At 33.0% G+C, this 25,876-nt stretch overlaps 1 non-coding gene across 1 annotated transcript; it reads right to left on the bottom strand.

Moving 5' to 3' along the window:
* Nucleotides 1-15,476: 15,476 nt before the first annotated feature.
* On the bottom strand, nt 15,477-15,608 carry LOC130619987 (U11 spliceosomal RNA). Its single transcript, XR_008980721.1, has one exon. It is a non-coding gene; the product is annotated as a U11 spliceosomal RNA (small nuclear RNA).
* Between the last annotated feature and the right edge of the window lie 10,268 nt (nt 15,609-25,876).

A 25,876-nucleotide genomic window follows, 5' to 3' on the forward strand; every position in this document is an offset into this window, starting at 1 on the left:
GGCTGAAGATTTTTTTATTGTAAATATATGTCTGACATATTCTGACGGGATGGTAAATGACTTGGAACACAAATGTCTCTTTTCTTTACCGGGTTAGCCATCACTTACTCAGCTTCATAAAAAAATCACAATTCTACTTTAGGGGCACAAACTTTTGCGAGCATTAACTTTTGCGTTTTTCGCGTTTTCTGGTAATTTTCACGAAAGTTTATGCCTTTGAAAATTGTGAATCATCAAAACGCGAAAGTTTTTTCACACAAAATCATGGATATTTTTCAAAACGCGAAAGTTTTTTCACCATAAAAAAATCATAAAAACGGGGCAATTTTCAAAAGTAATGATTATTTTCTACTTTATTCGCCGTCAACTACAATAACACTTGGTATTTTATTCTTCTTTGGAGCTGAGAGAATTTCTCTGATGTCCCGATTATTTGAAACAGTAGTGCTTGTGTATGCAGTCTTTTTCTTCTTTTTGTCGGGGGCTTGTGGTCTAACGACTGTAGGCGGCAACGCCATGATGAAATTGAACAGATTTCCAACAAGCAAAGTGCCATCGATTGATCCTTCCAAGATATAGATCCGATGCTCAGTAATGATGCTGAGCAATCTGATGATAGCCATCTCTTAGCAATTTGTGATGTCACAGTTGAGGAATTTGAAGTGTTATGTGGAAGCAAGATACAAGAAAGTGACGACGATACTGACTCATAATGGGAAGAGGCAGATAATTAAATTTACTTAGCCTAAACTTTTGATTACCGTAAAAAACTTAGTTGTGATTTAACGAACAAAATTTTTTTCTTGGATTTTGCCCATTCGCGATTTTTTCACGCGAATATAAACCTCATTTTGAATTCGAGAAAGTTTTTTCCGCGAAATTTGATTCAAGAATCGCCAAACGCGAAAGTTTTTGTCAAATATTTCGCGTTTTTTTGACACGCGAAAGTTAATGCCCGCGAAAGTTTCTGCCCTTAAAATAATTGGAGAGGGTTTGAAATTAAGACTGTATGTTTAACTTTTGTCAATTCTTTGCACAATTTCAAGAGGACACAATTTCCGTTCTGAATTTTTAAATATTATTTTATCCACCAAAAATTTTCCATGAATGTCTCAATAAATATTAAAAGGGACACGAATTATAAACAATTTATATACTAACTGATAATAATAAAAAACATTCTCGTTGTAAAATATATTTAACTAGCCTGGAGACGCGCCGCCTCACGCCGGAAGTAGCACGTTAGGTAAACTGTGAAATGTTGCTTAGAGACAAGCTTCAATTCATCGCAACACTTAGTAACACTTTTCATGACAGGTCGTGTGTATAAATTGAAGAATTGACAGGTTTCCATATTGGTCACATTGAATGCCATCACCCTACATTTTATGACTCATAATATCTTAGTTAAACAGTTCAATTATGAAAGTAAAAAAATTAAATTTGCTCAACCCTTTCCTTAAAAATACTATAAGTTTTGTAAAAATACATGTATTAAGTTGAAACTTGTTGTGGGGGTGCCTTCGGATTGGTTTTATGGAATGAGCATGAAAGGTATATTGTGTTCAGCATACTTCCAGAATTTCAGAATTTTGGCATTTTAGGTAAGAGCGAAGAGCTGAGATTTAACCAAATTTTTAAACTTTGAAAAATTTACAAAAAAAGCGAATTAGTGTTATGTCGCTCTTTTTGTGTGTGAATGTGGGTTAAAAAGAGCTGTATATAGCTTAAGCTAAATTTGACATTTTTCTTACGCTTATTGTGCAATAAAGAACATGATGAGAACATGAAAACAAGTTGCAAAGTTGCAGCTTTATCCATAAATTTAAACGTTCCTATATAAAAGATAAATGGTTACAGGTTAAACAAAATTCATGAGAAATTTTATTTTGTGGAATAATTTCTCGTGAATTTTTGGAAATTAATTTTAAATATAAATAAAAACAAGAATTGTGACGAATGATGAATGAATTATGGGTAAGAATCCCATTAGTACGGGTTAATCTCGTAAAATTAATAAACTTTCACTTTTTGCAAAGTTTCCATTACAGCAAAAGCTTTAGCTACCTAACTTATTTGCAAATTTGTTGCAGCCAACTGCATTTAGCTATAATTTTACTCAGTAGCTGCATGTAGCTAGGTAGCCACTAACAACAAGTTGCAGGTTAGTGAAAATCAGACAGGTCAACATATAACACAAAGAAACAACAATAACAATGGCTAAGATAAAAAGCACTGACCATAAAATGCCAAAATCAAGCGCATCGCTATCAGTGGTGATAGCAAGATTCTGATGCGCTTATCTGATTGTTATAAATGAGTATAAAAAAGTGCAAGGAAAAAAGGAAAGAAATTGAATGGTTTATTTTCGATGATGCATATTTTTTTATGTATTATTTTGTACATTTTATATTCCTTAATCTTCATCAGTTGTTGAATCGTCAGAAGAAATATCAGAGTGAACATCACTTTGTTCGTACTCAATACAATTTGTGTCCAAAGATTCTGAATCATCATCATCGTCACTCATTAAGGAGAATTCGCTTTTTGGTTTTGGCATAATGTAGTCTTCTAAACCTCGAATGTTAACAAGATGGTTTACGGTATACAAAATTAACAAAGACAAAATAATATGGACAAAATATAACAGACAAAATAATACGGCTTTTATTATGAAGACTAGTTGTTATTCCCTGAAAGAAATTCACAGGTTCGCTAGTGCTCAAATATTCGCACGTCATATTTCTCGCATCGGCATTTCGTGCATTATGTCCTCCATTTAAAATTAAGTAATGCAGTTACTCAGACGCAGTTTGAAATAAAGCCCCGAGGGAAACCATTTTAAATAGACAGACAAAATACGGCTATTAATAAAGAGATCGAACGATTTATAATTTATAATATTATAAACTATTTTATTACACTCTTCACGTCTAAGAGCACGTCAAAAATTGTCTATACCCTAGGAAATAGCATGTTTTGCAAGTAATATCACGGCCTTATGGAAAATTTACACTTCTAAATGTAAAACCAGGGGCGGATCCAGTGTACGTCAGCGTCGTCATGCAACTGACATAATTTTTACTAAGAATCGTAAAAAATAATAGGGTACTGTGATCCTGCAGTTCCTGCGACCGTCGACCTTTATTTTACGGACCTTTCTCTTGTGTGACTGAGTTGATGGATACGGCAAAAAGCGACTGACATCCGAAGAATTTTCATGCAATGTGATTGGCTTGCCGGCCGAAATAAGGTATTCTGATTGGTTTACAAAAAACTGACGACTTTGACCCATATTTACGGCATTCGAAATGTGACACAGCATGTATTTTTCAATAATCATTGAATTTTTTTGTAACCGATGCCGTGTAATTTGAATTTCGGACCAAACGAAAGCAATTAGGAGGGTTTTTTCGGACCAAACGAAAGCAATCAAGAGCTTTTCGGACCAAACGAAAGCATGCAACCAGGTGTGGTGACTCACCATGTATGCAGCAATGAGATGCAATAATTTTTTAAATGTGCAAGAAAGATACGTAAAGTTATTACATTAAATTAAGTCTTTATGTCAAAAATGTAATTACAGTTGCGTAGCTATAGATATTGGAACATATGTAGCTAGCTAGAAATTTCAATGCAGAGTGGGTTATTTTTAAAGTTGTTGTTGTTGAACCAAAAACTTAGAGAGTTCTGCAATTGCTTTATGTTAAGAAGATAATGCTTTATTATTCTTGTTATCTTTAACACTTGTAATATATAGCTAATATAAGCATGCACCATCTAACTTTCATATGAAAAATCCTTTTTATACCAATTTTTAATTTTCACAAAATAGGCCCAGAGCACACGTAGACTGATAATAACTTCCTGCAGATGTTAATAGCTTACTACTAGGATTTATCATTTGAGGAATTTTGATATTAGTACAAGTCTGTGAATTTTTTAAAAAAAATAATAATTCATAACCAATTGTTAAAGTGGCAATTTTATGTGGGTAGTATAAAAAAGCATACTTTTCGCTAATGGTAAACGTCCAATAACTTGTGCAAAAATTAAAACAATGGCTTAAAACTTGATATGGTATAGTTTTAGACCAGATCGATGAAAGAGAGTCCAATATACATTGACCTATCATTGTAGTTCTTAAGTTTTTTAATTTAGGAATTTTCGGTGACTCCGGCAAGGCATTTTTTACAGCACATCTGTTTTAACACATATACAAGAACAAAAACCATTAAAAGCAATTATTCTGATTGAAATAAGTCAGATAGGAATTGATAAAACTAGTTTAAGCCTAAATTATTTAACCAGTCCAAAGAAATTGTAAAGTACCGGAATGTTCAACTTAAATTATGTTGGTACAAAAGCTTAATCATGATTACGACTACGGTTTAAGTGATAAAATTTTTGTTTGTCCTTTATTTATTATGTTATCAATTGAATAATATTTGAGCAAACACATTTTGCAGAATAGGCAGTGACCAACCAAACGGATGCATATATGTTTTATTCTGTGGTGCTACATCCAACATGTTGTATAATACAGAAGTTAGTTTCGACAATTTACTTATTTCCTGGGATAATTATTTTTAGCTCTTAAAGTCACTGGAGATTGGTTTGTACATCTACATGTCCTAGCTACATGTTGGTGACAATACACTGGTTGGCGTGCTGCAACATTCCATCATTAGGGTTTTTCCTTTACCCTGAGGTATATATATAGTAAGAATTCTGTTTTACTTTCTTGCTAAGAAGAACATCAACATTAGTATTCCATCTTACATATGATGATAATGACGCTTTGTACAATTAAACTGGTGTAACACAATAGAATTTGTGGGGAATGAAGCTGTTTTTACTTGTACTATCAGGCTTGGTTTAGTTTATTTTGGTAGACTAGTTGCGATTGCATGGTTAGTACTCTGAACACAGAAAATTTTTGCCAACTTTCGCCAAATACTTTAATTTTCCAGTCGTAAGAAAAGTTATGATGTGCCTCCAGACTGTACAGATACATCAAAAACCAAATTTCCTATTTATTACTTAACTGTGGTGCAAAGTGCAAAGTTGAACCTGTATTTACATCATTAAATGCTAAAAATACTTATGCTCAAGTTCATATTCTGTTTTGTCTGCAAGGTGTTGATGAAGGATGTGATGATAATTTTAAAGCCAACCATTTTTGTAATTCTGGTTAAAACAATTCAGCTTCCCCTAGTTAAGCCTACTTTAGCATATAGCAGACTGTCCATGTCTGGAATAGCTAACATTACGTTATTAACCATTTCCTAGAAATGCTGACGAGCCCTGATATTGGGCGAAACAGTCTTAAAATATTTGAATTTAAACTGTTGTTTTTAATTTTCATACACTTTTGAAACCCTTTAAAAGATGGTTTGTTATTTTCTTGTCCATTCAAAACTTTAGAGCAAAAAATATCTCTAACAAAACTAATAATTTGGACATTATTTAGGCCGTTTTTAATGCGTAGAGGCTTAAAATAGCGAAAGTTTCTGGGGCTGCGCCCCGCACCCCATGTGCGGCTCACAGCGCCCCCAATGACCCCCAGCTGTTTTGGACGCAGCAAATTGCTGTGTTTTTTCTTGCTTCGCAAAAAATGTGACTGACATGTTAAAAATGTTGGATCCGCCCCTGAAAACAATATTGTATTACGCTATTTAGGAAAATTATCTCTGAAACTAAGATCTCGTTTAGTGAATACATTTCACAACAGTTCTCCTGGTTGAACACAAACACGTGCACAAACTAAACCACAAAGGGACCTGGGATAAAAATAATCTTTTGTAATAGCATTTGAAGCTCTACACAATGAAGGCAACAGGTACATAAATTCCTAAAATGTTTTTTGTGCGCATTAATGGGACATTGCTGACGGCAACAAAAATTTTTAAACTACTATATCTCCTTAACCACTGACCAAAACCGCACAATCCTATTTAAACTTGATTAGAGTTTCCAGCTAGACACAATACAGGTAACAGCTAAAAAAAATTGTAATAAAAAACCTTCTGCATCAACGGATCATTGCTGACGTGATTAAAATTTAAATGACAGATCTCATTTCTTATTTCTTTTTTACTTAAGTGGATTTTTCCACGGGCCTTATCGACTAGTCTCTATTATAATAATACGGAGGTTCCGTCTGCCTTTGCGTCTGCTTTTGCAAAGTGGATTATATTCTTCACAATTTTCTTTATAAAGTCTATAAAACATCACCTATAGATTTGTTTGGTAAATCAGCAATGTTGATGTTAAACTATTGACGTCAAAGGAAAGTACATTAATATTAGTGATTATGATTTTTCACCGTGTGTGTAACTAGAGACCACCTAAGACCAAATTAAGTAATCGTTCCAAACCTGGGTCCCCAAATCCGTTTTCGAATGGACATCAAAAAACTTTTAAGCTGCAATATCTCTGCAACCGTTTGTCAAAGAAACATTTTCTTAATCAGGGTTTCAAGATCAATACGATGAAGACAACAGGTATACAAATTTCTATTTTTTGTGTTTTGGTGGGTTTTTACTGACGTCAGCAAAATTTTTAAACCATTTTATCTCCTTAGGCGTTCGTCAAAACATATGATCCCATATGCATTATTTGGTCAGCATTTCAACTCTATACATTACAGGCAACGAATAAACTAAATTTCACCCTTTTTTGTATTTGCAGTGCTGACGTCAGCATAAAATCTAAAACAACCTATTTTTCCTTTGTCCTTCTGCTTAAGTGGATTTTTCCACGGTCCTTATCGGATTTTTACGACATATACAAACGACTACTAAATGAAATATATACAGGCAAAATGCACATAGATGAAACATGCCAATAATTACAAACACAGACTTACAAACATTATACTACCGAATGAACAATTGCCCAACAACATTAAAGTATTTTGTATCTGTGACAACCAAATTTATGTTAACAAGAAAAAAAATATGCTCTAATATAATAAGAGCTTTTTTCGGTGAAGATACGCGTTTAAAACGACAACTGAACTTCAATTAAACAAAATTACCAACATCGTCAAAAAAGAGCTATTTATAAAAACTTTATAGTCGCGGAGCATATGAGAAATTTTTTGGTCGATTGAAATAATTTTAACTTGTTGAACCTGCTAGATAATCACTCATATATTCCGAAAATCTTTACTGGAATTATTGGATGCACCAACTCCTTGTTTCCAGGCTATTTTCTCATTTTAAGACGTCATCCATAGGAAAAAAACCTAATTTAAGACTTTTAAAATACGATGCAATAACTGTCTAAGAGCTCTAGGGAAGAGGCTGCAGTTGGATGTGGATGTTTTGATTAGTTCAAATCATTTTATAGGTTTTTTAAAAAATTAATGGTACGTGAGAAATCAAAAAAAGACCAATGTGTGAAACTAATCCCAGTAAAAAGTTGAAAAAATGATAAACTGCAAAAGATTTTACTCGCGAAATTTCCTACGCTAACTTTTCTATATGCTGTGTGCACAGATAATGAAATTGTTCTTATAAGAAAAGTGTATATCTTGAGAGAGAATTGCTGCATTGTTCCTCTTTTATGACGAAATCTAGACTACCACTTCCTACTTTTTTTAATGAGCTCTCCGGAAGTATAAGTGACTTTGACGGGAGTAGTTTTTGTTCCCTAATTTTTTTGTTGACAGTTCTACAGTTAACTAGTCGATAATTGATCAATCCACTCAAGCAGATAAACAAATATTTCCATTATTATGATGACGTCAGCAAAGACAAATCGATCCACAAAAATTCTCTTTCGAAATTTGTATGATACCCGCTGCCGTTATTTTGTAAAGCCTGAAACTTTGATAAAGAAAATGTACAGGATCATGTGCTTTTGACGAATGGTTACAGAGATATTGCGGTTTTAAGGTTTTTTGATGAAATTTTCTTGATAAGCGTTTCAAGCTCTAAGAAAAAGATTTGTGTACTTTTGTGGGACATTGCTGATGTCAGCAAAAATTTTAAACCCTTTTATATCCCTAACCATTCGTCAAAAGCACATGATTCTACATTTTGATCGCCAGCGTTTCAAGGTTTTTTAAGAGAGGTAGCGGGTAAAGAAATTTTTATTTAGAATAACGCTGGGTCATTGTTCACCTCATCAAAATTTAAATGACAGATCTTTTTTATATTGGTTTTTGCTTAGGTGGATTTTTTCAAGGGGCTTTATAAACTAGTCTTTATAAATAGGAAAAGTGTTCGTCTGTCTGTGACAGGCATTTTCCTTTGATGTCGCCGAAAAACTTATGTCTTTAATGTTAAATTTTTTGACGTTACGGCACGACGTTAATAACATTAATGAAACGTCAATATTTTAATTTAAAATAACGAAGCCATTACAATGCACGTAAAACTTTGAGGTCAAATGACATGAAAATGAGGGTGGTGGCGTCAGTCATTTTTTACTGCTTAGTTAACTAGGGACACCCTGGGACTAGATTGGGTAAGTTTTTAAAACCTGATTCCGCGAATCCTTTTCGGAATGAACGTGTTAGTAACATCATTAAAAAACCTTTAAACAGTATGCAAAAGTTGATGAACACAATAATACGCCAGTTCCGTGTGTCTGTGACAGGCAAAGTTGATATCGTCATTTTCCTTTGATGTTGCCGAAAAAATCTTTGATGTTACTGAAAAAAAATATGTCTATTTTGTTAGCGGGTTTACTTTGTTTACATCACGTGATGAAAACGACTCAATTTGATTTGCTGAAATTAATTTAACAGCTAACTTTCTTTCCTCGAGACCGAAAAAAACACAAAAGAAAGGTCCCTTCGTCTTGAAAAAAGTGCAACATGTGATGACTCTAAGTACTCTAAGTAAAGAAGTAGAAGTAAAAAAATAAAGTTGAAAGCCACAAGAAGTTACTTCGGAAGTGAAGAGTAGAGCTAGGAAGTAGTAAAGTAAAGTTAGAAGTAGAAAATGCATGCTAGAGATTCAAGTGGATTGGAATTCAGAAAAAGTAAGGACTTTGATATATTTAGACGTTCCGTTTTTATGTCGCTGAAGCTGCGTGTTACTTTTTTTTATGTAGTACACTTAAAGTCGCATTCCTAAAATCGCATTCTCAAAAAAAATCCATTAAAGCTCCAAATTCTTAAAGTTTTTACCGCGTTTTATTTAAAAATAAAAAAGCTAGCCATATTTGTTTACAATTTTTTTGCATAATTAATGTGTCCCCTGGTGCGTAACTAATGTATTTGTCCTAAAATTCAAAATGCTACATAAAGCTGTTAGCTGGCTAACAAACTAATTTGCTGGACAAACGGAAAACTTTGGTTTGTTTTACATTACTATTGTTTCTCTTTATAATGTCTTTTACTAAGCATGAATACCTAGCTGTAGACCCAGTTAAGTCTCCCCAGTTGAAGTATATTTAACTGGCTGTCTTAGCTACTGTTATCTGATAGCTAATGTTAGCTTTAAGGCTCCCATCCCAAGCTTAGCTAGCTCTAACCTATCTCTTCTTTTTTGAACACGAATTATGATGAAACAAGCTAGCTACAAAATCTTTCTTGAACTTTTAGGATGGTGTGACTCATTGTTATGCCCATAGAGTATAATTTTTTCACATTATTTGGGGACCAAAATATGACAAGTGGAACGAAGTTTATAGAATTTAAAGTGTGTGTGTTAAGTTAATTTTATTGTTTTGTTTCTGACATCCTGTTAAACTTTTGTCAGCCTACATGTAATATGCCAGGTTTTTTTACATTTGATTGGAAATTTACGTGTGTTTATGATGACTTTGGGTTAAAAAAAATTATGAGAGGATGGTATGATTAAGTCAGTTTATAATTGTTTGTGTTGCAAAATGCTGTTTTTTAAAATTTTGTGTAAATTTTTGTGGAAATAAACCACATGCAATATATACTGAAAAAACAAATTTTTGTAGAATCAGACTTCACTGTAAGCTGTTGTATAAGCTAATGTCTTTATATTTCGTAATATAAACTATTGTTGAGGAGAACTGTATGTGATGTCATTTTTGGTGGAAGAAAATTCCATGGTTTCAGAGTTTTGTTTTTCTTGAGAATTTTACAAAATTTTGTAGGGATATATAAATGTTTGCTGATGATAAAGAAATACTTAATGTTCGGACTGAAACTGTTTTTGTTTTTTATATTTTGTAATCTAACGGGCGAGGACTGTATACACTGAAATGACTGATTTTTCTAAATTCTGATGTGTTTTATAACCCTTTTGTAGTAGATTAATGGGTATTGGCAATATACAATATGCTGAATGAAATTATTTTGTTTAGATGTGTTTCTCAAAAACCAATCTGTTTTACATTTTGTGTACACTTTTGTTTACGAACCGTATACAATGTTTCCAAAATAATGAGCTTTTTTATTCAAGTTTATTCTTTGCTTATTGATTTTTTGACATTTAGGTTCAAAATTGTTGGTAAAGGGCAGTACGGATCATCATACTACAAAAGAAAAAATTTTGTCTTCTTAACTGGTTGATTTTTACATTTTGTGTAAATTTTTTGTGGGAGAGCATGGTATGCAACTGAAATGACTGATTTTTGTAGATTTAAATTTGATGTTTTCCAAACTATGGCTTTTTCATATTTTTGTATGAGTTTTTAAGGGAAAGACAATTTTTAAAATGTGTAACTCTTGTAGGCCAACTTTTTGACATTTCAGAATAAAATACTGAGGGTTTTCAACATAATCACTTATAAGATGTACATATTTGAGATGGGTTATTTCTGACATTGTTATTATCCGTGTTGTGACTGTCAGTGTTGTAACTGTCGGTGTTCTTACTGTCGGTTTTGTGAGTATTGGTGTTGTGAGTGTCGATGTTGTGAGTGTCGTTGTTGTAACTTTTTATTAACTAGATTTTGCACCTTGCATGTTGTTCTTTATTATTTTGTGTAAGATTTGTGTGGAGGATTTAATGCGATTTGACATTTGATATTTGGTGTAAAATTTTCAGAAATTTTTTTTGTAAATGCACTGATGGCGTCAGCAAAACATCTATAGCAACCTATTTTTTCATTGGCCTTTTGGCTAAGTGGATTTTTCCACGGGCCTTATCGACTAGTCTCTTATAATAATACAGAGACTGTGTCTGTTTGTATCAGGCAAAGTGGATGTCTTCATTTGATGTTGTCGAAAAGGTTATGTCTAATATGTTTTATGTCTAATATATTTTTTGACGTTAGAGCGCGACGAAAATAACACTACTTTAACGTCAATATCCTATATTAAATTAACGAAGCCATTGCAGTCCACCTAAAATTTTGAGGCCAAATAACTTGGAAACGAGGTGGTGACGTCATTGTTTTTCACCGCGTGGGTAACTAGGGACCACCTGGGACCAATTTGGGTAATTTTCCAAACCTGGGTCCCCAAATCCGTTTCGGAATGAACGGGTTTATGACGTCATCAAAGAACCTTTAAACCCCATTATCTCTGCAACCGTTTGTCAAAAGTACATGATCCTATACATTTTCTTGATCAGCGTTTAAAGAGCTACAACATGAAGGCAACGGGTATACAAATTTTGAAAAAATAATTTTCTGTACTTTTATTAGGGACTTTGCTGACGTCAGCAAAATTTTTAAACCCGTAAATCTCATTAACCATTCATCAAAAGCACGTAATTACATACATTCTCTTGATCAGCGCTTTAAGGTCTACACAATAAAGGCAACGTAAGAACAAGGTTCTAATATTTTTTGCAGATGGGTTGCTGACGTCATCAAAATTCATATGACGCTTATTTTTCAATTTTATCCTGCTTCAGTGGATTTTTCCACGGGCTTTATCAACTAGTAATTTGTATAATTTCTCAGATTGTGGTCTACTTGATGATTAAAAACTGAGAACTCTGTGGTCAAGGTGATTGTAAAAGTAGTACTAGCTAGCTATACACTCAAAGTTTGTGGGTGAAAAGAAATTTACAAGGGTTGTTTAACACGAAAAGTCTAAAGGAGTTTTTTACCAACATTTTGGTTCATGGTATGCCATATTAAACATTATTTTTTTGCAGAAAAACCTTTGAAATCGTGTTTTGTAAATTTTGGACAAAAAGAAAGTGACAGTGTATGTAACGAAAATTCTAAACCCCCGGTCAATACAGAAGCCAAAAATTTCGAAAAGTTTGTCAGAAACTAGCTCGTTGTCACGACAAATAAAGAGAAGTTACAGTATAAAACACAAAACTCTTTTACATTTATAATTGGCTAGAACAGAGGAGGACAGGACAGGATTTGGCTAGCACAGAGGATGAGAAAAGGGTACCTTGGAAGCATTATTATCAGAGGTTGCTTAACAATGAGTTTGATTGGGATGAGGATAATTTGTCTGATGATAATGTTGTAGAAGGGCCAGCTATGCAGATCAAGACAGAATGGGTAGTGGAGGCTATTAGAAAATTGAAGATTGGCAAGGCTGCAGGAGTATCACGTATGGTTGCAGAGATGGTAAAAGCATCTGGATATATTGGTGTTGAGCTTATTAAAAGTCTTGCTAATCAGATTATAAAGGATGGTGCTATTCCGAGTGAGTGGCAGTCGAGTGTAATAGTAAATTTTTTCAAGGGCAAGGGTGATGCATTAGACAGAGGTAACTATACAGGTTTGAAGTTGGTTGATTAAGTAATGAAAGTGATTGAAAGAATGATTGATAAGTTACTTACAGAAAAAATTGATATAGATTAGATGCAGTTTGGTTTTGTTCCAGGGCGTGGCACTACAGATGCAATATTTTTACTCAGACAGCTTCAGGAAAAGTATTTAGGAAAGAGAAAGAATCTCTATTTTGCCTTTGTAAATTTAGAGAAAGCTTTTGATAGAGTGCCACGTAAAGTTATTTGGTGGGCTATGAGAAAATTATGTAGGTCCACTCGCACGGACGTGGGGGTTCTGTTCACAATACACAAAACACAGTTTTGATGATGATCGTGTAATGTAATGTTTAAACTAAAAATATTAAAATGATTACAAAGATTAACTAACCTAATGGCCCGACAAACACTGAAAGGGCAAGGACACACACAAAACCTGCAAAAAGCAAAAAGAGACAAACAAGAAAAACATGAAAAAACCTACCAGCTGGCCAAGAGTGTGCGCTGGAATAGTGAGCCAGTGAGAAAAATTGAAACTTGATTGATTCGACTACTTCATAGTCAACTAGTGACGGAACGAAAAACTAGAAAAAACGTAGGCCTTATATAGAAAAAAATGATATAAAAACTTGTTTGACAAGATACAGAAACAATGCTACATATAACCCTAGAACCCTAGATTGTAGCTGTGATGAGAAATTCCTAATCAGAGCAGAATTATCTCACTCATCGTACAAGGTAGAATATCTGTTCCATAGAATTCTTATAAGCTAGCTACAGTCAACTTCTAGTCTACATGTTATCGGGTACGCTGTGTTTTTAAGTACAGTTGAATCTGAGGTTAAAATCTGCTCAAAATATGTTCACGCTTTCCTGAAAAGCAATGAAATTGTGAAATTCTGCTTTATAAGTGTATCAAATATAATTTAAAATTTCGTTCTCAAGGCTGGAAATACGCTTACTCTCCCTCTGTTTTAGACTTTATATACTTGAAAATAGGCAAATATGATTCTTTTATGTAACATAAGCTGCATTAAAAATTTTATTCGAAGGATCGTATATGCACGTTCAATGTATTTCTCAAATTTGAGTATTGAAGGGTTTCACAGTCTTCAAAATCAACACTGGCAACATAAACTTCTTTTCAGCAGCGGCACTGCAACGCAGTTTGGCTCTTCTTTAACCTTTGTCGCTTTGAATAGCAATTCCGCCGTTTTTTTAAGGATAGTGAAGATTGTTGAACCGTTTCTCCGAATAATGCAACTGGTGACTATATTTAGAGATTTAAGATTTTGATTCACTGTAGAATTAAAGGACAAACTATTTGTATTCCAGCGCAAACTGAAAGCCTGCCAGCACGTGATTAAAGAATTTGAAAACATGCCGAAAGTTTTTATCAGTTTGTTTCAATGGAGAGCATATGGGAAAAGTTGCTGTCAAGTTACTGTGATTGAATCGTTGATATTCATCAAAACATCAGAACAACCATCTCCATATGCCTTGGATATTTCATACTGACCTGAATAGAATTTGCAACATTTGTTAGTTAGAAATAATATACCAAATTTCATGTTTTTTAAAACTTTTGTTATTAACCCGTTTCAGCTATAAGAAGTCCTGTTCATATGGAGTTATTTGTGAGACAAAATTCGTGTTAATTTTACGTCGCGCCGTAGTGTTCTTCGTCGTGATGTTTTACTCAATAGTTTTAAAAAAAGGGAGCTTTTTACCTATGTCGTTAAAATAAGAAACTTTCGTAGAGATATGACATCATTTTTTATCCTAATGACGTCTTTATAATTTTTTTGTCTATCCTATGAAATGTTTTCATCGATAGATGTATTGTAGGAGTTAGATATATTATTATTTTCAATGGTTCTTAAAACTCCATTTGTTCTTGCTTGTTTACATTTTAAGCTACCATTTTTTTGACGATGGGCAATACCGCTTCACATCAGCCCGTCGTCAAGTGCGCTAAGCCAATCAGAATGCCCAAAAACCCATCTTGCCCACCGGCATAATCCAGACGGTTACCAGTCATCTAAAGTGAACAAGGAGAACTTTGCGAAAGAAAATATTACTGCTGTTGAAATAAAACATCTAGAAGAACAAATTAATATATATGAACAATGTTCATCGTTAAACCGCAACAGGATCAGAAAGCCAACCAAAACCAAATATTACATCGTTGAGAACGCCAATATGGTGCAGAGATTGGAAGTAAAGAAATCAAACGTAATGCTGTTAAAAAGCCGGTTAAGAAGTGGGTAGATGAAATTACCCTTTTCTTTGACTCCACTACAAAAAGCCAACGCATGTTATATCATCAGATACGAATACAAATGCTCATTCTACCTCAAAACTACACCAGACGTTAAAGTGTGTTTTAAAGACTAAGATACGAAGAAGATAATAATATGAAGAATTCCAACCGAGCTACATAAGCGTTGTTTTTCATGGTACAAGTACACCAATCATTCAAGGAGCATTTTTAAACCAAGGACGTGTAAGCTACATGCAATTTCTCAGCGTTTCTTATTATAATATAAACGTACCTGCTTATCTTTGGTTATTACCTACCAACTTAATAAAAATCACTAAATAAGCCTAGTCTAAAACATCTTCTTTTAATAGGAAATTTGGGTGACTAGAAAGGCCAGCTACAAAAGGTATATATTAAGTAAAGGTCGCCATGTCGCTTCTTTTGTTTAAATGATGCCGTTGTAATTAATTCTGTTTAATCTAGGTTTCGTCCCGGCAGATACCGACACGAAATTTGTTTCGTAATGACCTATCTACAATGGTCAAACTTCTGATACTTCGAAAACAACTCAACAAATTTTCCTTTTCATACCATGGGGCGTCAATTTAAAGAAATCGACTACCCTCGTTTCCAAACATTATGCACCCAAAATCTCTTGATAGCGATTCCGCGTAGTGTCCCTGTTATCAGACGTCTACGTGCCATTGACGGCAAGTGCCCTTTTCAAATTATTTGTCTTGCTTATCATTGGTACACTCATTATGCTTTACTATCACTTGTGGCTTTTTATCAAAAATAACGGGACGCAATCATTTAGTTATGATAATTACATTCTAACTGTTTATTAATTACACGATTTATATTCAAATAGTCGGTGGCCCCTGGAAATACGCATTTAATGTGTTTTGAAAATACTTGCAAAGTTTCAGTGAAGAAAGATTAGTAATTTTTCTGATATTGCTGATCATAAAGCTCGTTTAGCAAAAATTGGGTGTCCGGACCTTAAAATTCTGACTTTATGCATCAGTATTTTCACCAGAAAGCTTTCTTTAGTTTAGAAATGGTCACCAAACATTCCCATACATATCAAATATCTTCTCAAGTCTATTCAACATCCAATGATAAGTCACAATTCAACATTTTTCTTTGGTTAAAAAATGTCCGGAAACTACACGAAAGATACGTTACCAAGATTTAAGGCCAGTCAAAACGTTTTTACAAGTGATAAGGACCTTGTTTTGAAGTTAAGCGGTGACTCGTATGTATGCCAACGTAAAGTTACATTGCTTACAAAGCCTCACGCAAGCATTTTTTTTTACATTCATTGAAATTTCTTCTATTCCGTAAATAAAATTGTAACATACGTTACGCATATTCACAGCGGTTAGAGAGGATTGACGGGATTAATATAGTTGCGTTATGATTTAATATTAGGTAACCTTAAGTTGAACTAAATCTTTAAAATTTCACTTTTGGGCTTTTGTAGATATACAAAGTGAAACATGCAAATGTAACTTACGTTTGGTAACATACGTTACTGCAAATTCGAATGTTTTCTTTTCGAACGTTTTGTTCAATTTTTTTGGTTGAATTGTTTTATTGACGATCGTGCGTTGTATTTGTAATGACCAATTATGATGCAGTTTTCATAAATAGGACGTTTGATTTTATTGGGGAATATCAAGCCCATTTAGATTTATGTTCAACAGTACCATTCTTAAAAGCAATATTTAAAAAATAAAATTTTGCCAATATTATTTCTTATGTATCAACCACGCAAAACATACAGAAAATCATAATCAAATAGTGTCATGGATATAAAGTTATAGCTTTGCCTCCTGAAACTTTTTACTACTGTTTCATCTATATTAAAATGCCCGTATACGTCTATCCGTCACGCAAAATGGTAGCCTAGCTGCGCAAGTAGCGGGACGCAAGCAATGTGGTATTAAAAGGACGGGGGAACCCGCGGATTTTTCCGCGGGCTAACGACTAGTTAAATATAATATAAAGAGACGAGGCTAAAATAGGTTTTAAGTCTAAAATTAATTGAGAGTGACATACGTTACGAAACTTTTTAGATATGCATCGATTTAAAGTTTTCGAGCTGATCTTCATTTTTTATGCTAAATATATATTATTTGTTTTGTATACTCTCTTTTTCTTTTGACCCTTTATCAAAAAACTTTATTGCAACAACATGAAACAGTATGTCATTACCTTGTCCGGTTAAAAAATTACTCAGCAATTTTATTTTGCGGAATAAGTTTTCATGACAGTAATAAGTGTTGCTACCTAACTGCATATAGCATAAGAATTATTAACAATTTTGTTATAGGCAAACTGTGTTTGATTACTTTCACTTTTTAGTCAGAGGTAGCTGAAGGTTGTGGATATCTAATACAAATAAATAATAATATACCAAACTAAATAATAACTTTAAAATTATGGAAATATAGATAAGGCTGGCTTTTATGCTCCCTTATATTCTGTTTCTAGCCAAAATCATAAAAATGGTTTGTCTAAGATTTATATAAGATAAGAAAATAAGTGGTAATATATCAATACCAACCTATAGAAACATATAAATAACAAAAGAAAACTAATACAAAGCTTTAGGAGGTGGCTGGGTAGCTAGCTATAGCTTGTCCGATAGGTAAACAAAAATGAAAACAAAAAGAGGAAATACCTAAAAAGTATCTTAAAAAAAACTGCAATCTTGTCTTTTCGGCTATGTAAAAAAGTATGCATGGTGAACATGCGTAGTAGAACAAAGCGGGGTATGAAAAAAATAAAAGAAACGTGTTTTTTCTGGATTTCGATTGAAAGCAAAACGAATTTTATCTTTGTTTAAAAACTAGTTGACTCTCTTAACAATTTACTTTAATTTGATTTTTATGTAATTATGATGCGAAATGGTACACATGACATTGTAACATCGTTGGTAAATTGTATAATACCAAACGAAAGAGAAGAGCATGCCATTAGCGGTACAAATTTAATCTGCAGTAAAAATCTGAATGTTTGTTTTCTGCGAAATTAAATCTAAGGTTTTTTGTTCGGACAACATTACGAATAGGTTTTCTGTGTAATTTTTAGCAATGATGTACAAAAGCGGAGAATAAGAAATAAATGTAGATGGTTTCAAGACTGTTTCTCTTAACCCTATTCGGTCAGACATATTTTGAACATATTATGACCGGGAGAGGATTCCGCTCCCTTCTTTCTCCATAACTTTTGATAGGCTTTTTAAAAAGAAATCAAGTCTGGCACAGTATGTGAAAAAAAGGAACAAAATGGTGGGAATAAATACTGTCATCACTTTTCTCTGACGTCATCAGAAGCTTTAAATAATCATAATCTATTGACGATTTTCCTAAAACATTGATAGCTATTTACCCCTTAATGGTGTTTAATGTACAGTCACGTCGCAGGATCCAAACCTTTGCTGTTCACAAAAAGAAGGAGGGTGGAAAGAAGATACAATGCAATGAAACAAATCGTTAATGTTGATTACGGTTTTTATTTTTTTCCTGCTTTGGTGGACTGTCTCATAATTAGCTGTATGAGCTGCTAATTATAAGGTACGCATAGTATATATAATTATTCTGCATCGGCTAACTATTCTGTTACTGGCTAATTATCAGTTTGCCTTGAGTGCCTAATTTGCTTGAAAAACTTTCTTGAACTCACCCAAAGTATCACCAAATATTTTTCTAGATTTCTTAGAAAAAACTTGTTTTTAAAAATCTCCCGAAAAGGACAATTGATTTATCAAATCCGACAAATTTATTAATTATATGTTTACCCTTCTTTGTTTCAACTTGTTAAATTCAATTTGTCAATTGAAATTTCAAAAGTTATAGATATGTTCAACTTTTTGGATTTATCAAACAAAACAATGGCCAGTTAGTTTCCTCAAAATAAGAAATTACAACTAATCAGACTCTCCAAAAAGAGATTTAAATTTGAGAATTCGAATAAAAAAAGACAATAAATGATCAAATTTGTTGATTTTTTTGTCGATTTCGACAGAATAAATCCTGGATTGTTTCAATCATGTATCGCCTGCTTAATATGTTACTTGTTTAACAAAGATATCAAAAGCCAGCTTATTTAACTATACTTATAAATTTTGAAGGCCTAAAAACTGAAATACTCAAATGCTAATATGTATTCATTGCTCTGAATTAATTAACTATTTCATTAATTGAAATTGAGCTTGCCCATAAGTTATTATATTCGAATCGACAAGTTTATACATAACAAGATTTGTATTCTGTAATTTCCAGAAATTTCCTGATCAGTTTTGAGAATATCCAGAAAATTTTAACTGTTATTTTAGAATACTTCATATAGCTATGTAAAAAAAATTTTAATTTTTATTTATCGAGTTGTATTTTAACTTTGCAGGCTAGTTGCAATAATAATTGAGAATTAGAATACTCAAAGATTTGTTTACCGCATAAGTCTCTGTTTTCAAGGTCTGCTTCAAATTTCAGAATCTCTCAGGCTAATGACAGAAATCTTCAAGACGCTGGGCTTTTTGTTTTAAATTTTTTTTTTAATACATTGCAATTCTTAACAAAAAGTGGAATCAAACAGGTGTGCTACAAACAAATTCGATATTTTTTACATTTTTACGGTGTCATTTTGATAATGACCTGCGAAATCGGTTAGTCTGGCTTCATACAAAGTCCTATTAAAACATTATTTCCCACATTTATTGCATTTTTGTATCAATCAAACAGTAAAGAAATAATTTAACTTTAGCTGTTCGACAGATGTTTCAGAATTATAAAAGATTTTCTTATTTTTTACTGCTCATCTTAACTTTCAATTCATCATTGATTTCAATTCATCACCGCCTCAAAACACGAATCTATTGCCATATCCGAGGAGATCAATATTGTGTGCCAGCGCCCTACTGAAAATAAAAAAGGTTTGAGTTCCACAGGAAATTGAATAATACTCATATTAATAAAAAAAACATTTTTTTCCTCCGGAATGGAATCCTGCTCGATACCAAGCAGTGTGTTGGTGATGCGCACAGTAATTCTACTTCAATATGATATCATTCAACTTGAAAAGGTAAAGCACAAAGGCTCACTAATAAATCTATACATATGTAACATCGCACTAGAATTCTAGATTGAAATTTCACATATCTCCATAACTTTTGATAGGGTTTTCTAAATGAATTCAAACTTGTTACACTTATAGTACATCCTGAAAGGAACAAAATTGCAGCAATAGGTTTATCTGCAATATTATCGGATTCTTGAAATACCACTATTTGCTTAAGATAAATTACTTTCTAGAACGAGTTTTAACATTTTGTTTACAGTTTTCGATAGTGAAATAGAAGTTTTTTTTCGATTTTTGGGTGAAAGCCAAAAAATTAAGGAAAACGGGATGATCACGTGTACAAACTATGCAGGATGATTTTATTCACTGATAGAAGGTTGTGCTGTGAGCACGATCCTAACGAACGTTATTATATTTCCTGAAAGATTTTATAGGAATCCAAGGAGTAGTTTTGACTAATGGTCAATATATAAGGCCCTGAGAGGTATGGGACCTGACAATTTTGCATGTAAGTATCTAAGAGATAAATAAAAAATTTATAGCTTTACAGCGTAGCAATAAGTATTTATTGAAAAATCCGCCATGGAAAGGAGGGGGGGGGCTGAATAAGTTCCCGGACCAGAAAAGGTTAAAAGATGTGTCACGCAACGATTCAACTCGATTAGTCCTTCGTATTGGCATCGATACGCGTTGGTATGTAGTTTCATCATAGCACCTATAGAACAGTTGCATCCAATACACTGGTTATAAAGACATTCTACAGGCGAAAACGAAAAAGAATTGACGATGAATTTCTGATGCTTAGTGTTTCAGATTTTTTTGTAGGATTGGTATCATTGCCAATGTATTCAATGAAGTTTTTCAAAATGGATCAAGACCGTTATTGCAAGCTTTACCCTTGGATTATTGCATTTATATACTTCCCATTCTCCTATTCATGGACCTTAACATTAGGTATCTGTATGGAAAGATATTTCGCTTTTAAAAATCCTCGATTTAAGCGTTATGTAAAGGACATATGGGTTTATCCGCTTGCTTTCTTCTTACTTGTTATTTGCGCAGCGCATGGGGCGTATGCTTCGTGGTCCACCTCTCTATTACAATCACCATCGGTAATAGTATCAAAATATAAGTCAGATAATACCACAAGTTTTATTCTAGCAGCGGCACTCACATTACCCATAGGCTTCTTAAATCTGTTAGTATTCCTACATGTAGTAAAAGAATCCAAAGCAATGGCGGGTAGTAGACATACTAGAGCAAATTCAAGTCATCAGTTGACAATACCAGTTTTGCTAATCTTTGGATGTTTTATTGTTCTTTACACACCGTATATTGTTAGGTTAGTAATTAATTTACTGCTGCAGTTACACGGTTCTATGCTTTCAGAAAAAATCGGAAACTGGTGTTCTCTTGCAATTTGTACGAACTCTTTTATGAATTCCCTTATACTGCTTCGTTCATCAAAAATTAAAAATAAATCAGCCAAATGAAGAAAACAAGAAAGAAGAATTCATTAATAGTATTTATTGCACAGTGCCGAAAGAAATATCGGAGATAATTTTTTTAGAGTTTTTCATGCTCTCATTTCCATATATAACGAGTCTTTGGCGAGTATAATATGCGATAACTAAAAAACGAAAATATATGACGATATTTTCCGATAAAGAAGTGCAAAAACTGCGTTATCATATAAACCGAACATAAATCATTGTATATGATATACTGGTAGATTATTGTTCAATTCCATTCAAAGTTTTTTGTTCTACGCGAATAAAGTTAGATAATATGATCGTGCAAATGATTTAATAATAAATTTACTTGTTCTGAATAATCGAATTAAATTCTATAACGTGTTATAAATCTCTCTGAAGTAAAAGTTGAAAAATATTTCCTCAGCGATGGAGAATTGTCTTCCTAATGACCCTTTAATGATAATTCGCGAAGAAAAGAAAAATTGAATTGTAAATATTTATGTTCGTTTAATAAAAATTTGTTTTATTTTAGAATATTACGGAATAAATTTACCGACAAATTCCAACCTCGTCCCTAGGAGTATATCCTTCTCCACGGCACTGCGCTTTCTTATAGTTTTGACATGGTAACAGGTGCTGGGGTCGAGCTTAAACGAGTTCTAGTTTTTCAAGAAAACAATAAGCTTGTTGCACTGTAGAGTTGAAAAAAATTAAAAATATAATTTAAAAACTCAACCATATGATAAAATATATATTATAATGGAGAAGTGATATGAGAAAACACCCAAACTCGCGGAATAATCTAAAAGAAAAAGGAAAAAGGTTTTCGTACAGAACACAAATTCTCGTAATTATTTTTTCTTAAATCATGCGAAAATACTACAGAACCCTGTTTATTTTCTTAGCTGCAGCTATAACACACTTCAGCGCTGGGTCATTTCACACAGTTCAAAAATAACTTCTGAGCAAGTTCATTACTCCACCAGCCGAATATACTTCTTATCACTTTTATTTCGGAAAAAGAAATTTAAGGATTTTCTTTACATCGGCATTGTGTGAATAAACCAGAACTTTCAGCCAATCAAAAATAGCAAAGAATGTAAATATTTCCTACATAATAAGTTACCTAGTTAGCTAATATAGAATACCTTCATCTCTATGTTTAACAGCATCCCTATGCTTGATGTTTTCTCCTACTGGCACTGATCACACACCAATTTCATTCCCAAGTAATTTGTCCATATCATAATTATTTAAATTATTAAAGGACGAAATTGTAGACGGTCATAATAGACAATAACCATTCTCAGACATACATTAACTTCAAAAAATGTCGGACGTTTTTATTACTGCACAAATGCATCCGAAAATTTAATTGTCCGAATTTTTTTTGTCCGATTTTTTAATGTACAAACATTGTAATTGGTTTTGTTTACTGGCGTGTAATTGGTAACATTTTATTTGAAGATACGGTATATTTATTACATCATCAACGCTATTATCAAGAAATACAATTAAATCTGCTTTTGTTCCTTTTCTCTTTTCATTTTCTTGATGAAAATATTTTAACTCTGTGTCCTTCAAATGCTGACTTCAGCATATCAAAATTTCCCTAACAATTTGGTTGGTTTATCTTTTATGATATCTCTATGGTGTCTTTATATTCCAATCATCTTATATTTTTAAATGTTACTTCTAAAAATATTTTCAACCCTGAATTGGTGTAGTTCAGCACTTTTGATTCTCTACCTTAACATACACAAATCACACAGATCCACGAAGTACTCCACGAATTTTGATGCCTCTAATGGTACTCAGGGTTAGGCTACTACTTGAAAAATTCCAGCAAGGCCTGATCTGTGCTGACATAAGCAAAGTTAAAAAAGACCAAAATGGAATAATTGGTGGGTATTTAATTTGGCAAATGATAAATTTTTTATAAAATTTGGCGAGGATTTAAGTTGGCAAATACAAAAAAAATATTCATTTTGGCGGGGATTTATTTTTGCGAATGATACAAAGAAATGAAGTTTTATCTCTTTAATAATAACCGTCGTCTGTCTGTCTGTGTGTCCGCGAAAGCCGTGTCCCGTAACGGAAACACGAAATTTTTAAAATGCGCATCAATACCAAATGCGATATATTTCTGTCCACTTTGTTGCAACGGGTTAATTTAAAGGACGAGCGAACGCGACAGGCGACCCCGTGGATTTTTCCACGGGCTAACGACTAGTCTCTATAATATCTCTATAATAATAGCCGTCGTCTGTCTGTCTGTTCAAAAGGGTTACCGATATTCCTTTGATCTTTCCGCGAATTTTTAGAAAACAGGGGGTTGTTTAATGAAAAACTTTATAATTAATTGAACTAAACTCAAGAAATTAATTTATTTCCTTACATAATTTAATTAATTTAATTGATAAACTTCTAATTTAAAAACCAAATTAGGTGATTAAAATAAATTCATTATTTAAATGCGCCTTTTTTAATAATAATTTACCCCCGTGACCTTAATCGCTGATTCCGCTCAGGAGCCATCTATATTATAATACCCGTATACGTCTGTCACGCACAATGGTACCGCAAGTAGCGACACACACGTAATTAAAAGGACAGGCGAACCGCGGATTTTTCCACGGGCCACCGACTAGTGTCTTAAAACTTATTGTGAATATAAAAAAGTTCGTTTTGGGGGGAAAAAAGCATTTTACTTTTATAAAAAAAAATGTTTTTTTTAAAAATTTGGCGAACTGTAGATTATGTTAAATTTGGCGTAGTTCGTTTTTGGGGGAAAAAAGCATTTTTCTTTTGTTTATAAAAAGTTTTTTTTAAAAATTTGGCGAACTGTAGATTATGTTAAATTTGGCGAGTATTTAATTTGGCGAATAGTCAGTTATTAAAATTTTGGCGGCTATTTAAATTGGCGAGTTTCGGCGAAATTCGCCAAATTTAATCCTCACCAAAATTTATCCACTTAAGGTAGTTGGAGAGCCTGGTAAAGGATGTTTAGAGAAGTTTTATATTGTTGTTCCTTAAGCATTTCGACACTCGTTACCTTAAAATGAAACATAAAACTTTTTATCATGTTGAGCTTGCATCATAACTAGGTTTTTGTGAAGTTTTCATTTTTAACAGCAAGAGCTTATCTAGCTAGCTACAAGGTTTTTTTCTTAGACCCATAGCCACTTTCTGCCTATGGGTCTAAGTATGGGTTAGTTTTATGTTATAATTATATATAGCTGTAATATTAGGTTTCTTAGCTAGTATTTTTCAGCAGTTATATCTCCTAATTTTGTTGGACCTTTTGGACTTCTGAGCATGAACTGTGAAAGATGAAGTAGCTAGCTACAAAATCTGAAGCGTATACACAAGGACAAGGATACTTTTAAAATGTGTGTAAACTTGTGAGTGATTTATATTTATATACGTCGCCTCAAAAATTTCAAGGAATATACTTTGTCATTTGTTTTAAAAAAGAAACGCAAAAGTGATTCGTCAGTAGTGCTTAAACATCCCATTTAAGCCGCAGATATTTTGCAATTTTTATTCAACTATGTGAATCGAACCCACAACTTATTGAGCACGAGTCAATTGCTCTACTGACTGAGCTACAAATCCCCAAATCATGCCATGCATAAATGACAAATTAAAACCAGATAAACACGTTTTTTATATAAGAAACACACTGCTTGGCTTCAGCCTGGGCTTTTTTAATTTTTCCCGATTTAAGCCTCAAATGTTTCTAAACGTGTTTTTCTTCTTTTTCCATACAGGGTTACAGTATATACTACGATATAAAATGTGACAACACAACTTTGTATTTTATTTAAAAAAATTAAAGAAGTTTTCCGTTATATTATTAATGGTTTAGTATTCCTTGCATTTTTAAAAATCTTGTTCGAGACTTTCAGCCTAGCCATGTTTCTTAACTATATTTCAATTTTGGCCTAATCTCACCCTCGTGTTTCTTATATAGATGTTTCTTATATAAAAAAACGTGATAAATAAGCCCCCAATCTGAAATAAACCCGCAGTCAGTTCTTTCAAGGTGGAAAACTTTATAATTTTTTTTAAAATAATTCCAAATCGTTGATGAGAGTTTTGGTAAATATTGAAATAATGATTGGAAACATGGTATGGAAGGTTTTTAGACTGGTTTAGCACAATAGACTAAGAAATAAGTAATCGTAGTTCCTGAATTTAGGCGTTTTCAGAGACAATTCTGAAGAAGGCACATGTTATGTACATTAAAAGGCTTGGGGCGGAATGCTTTATCCAGTTCAGAGAAATTCTTACATTAATTCTGTCAGTCAAAATAGGGTTATGCATACACCCCTAAACACCTATTCAGTCATCAACAGTAACCGAAAGAATCTGATGCTGTGCTTATACTTAAACACTCGTATCCTGATTTAAACGAAAACGTAAGA

Source organism: Hydractinia symbiolongicarpus, chromosome 11 (assembly GCF_029227915.1).
Source record: "Hydractinia symbiolongicarpus strain clone_291-10 chromosome 11, HSymV2.1, whole genome shotgun sequence".
Lineage (NCBI taxonomy): Eukaryota > Metazoa > Cnidaria > Hydrozoa > Anthoathecata > Hydractiniidae > Hydractinia > Hydractinia symbiolongicarpus.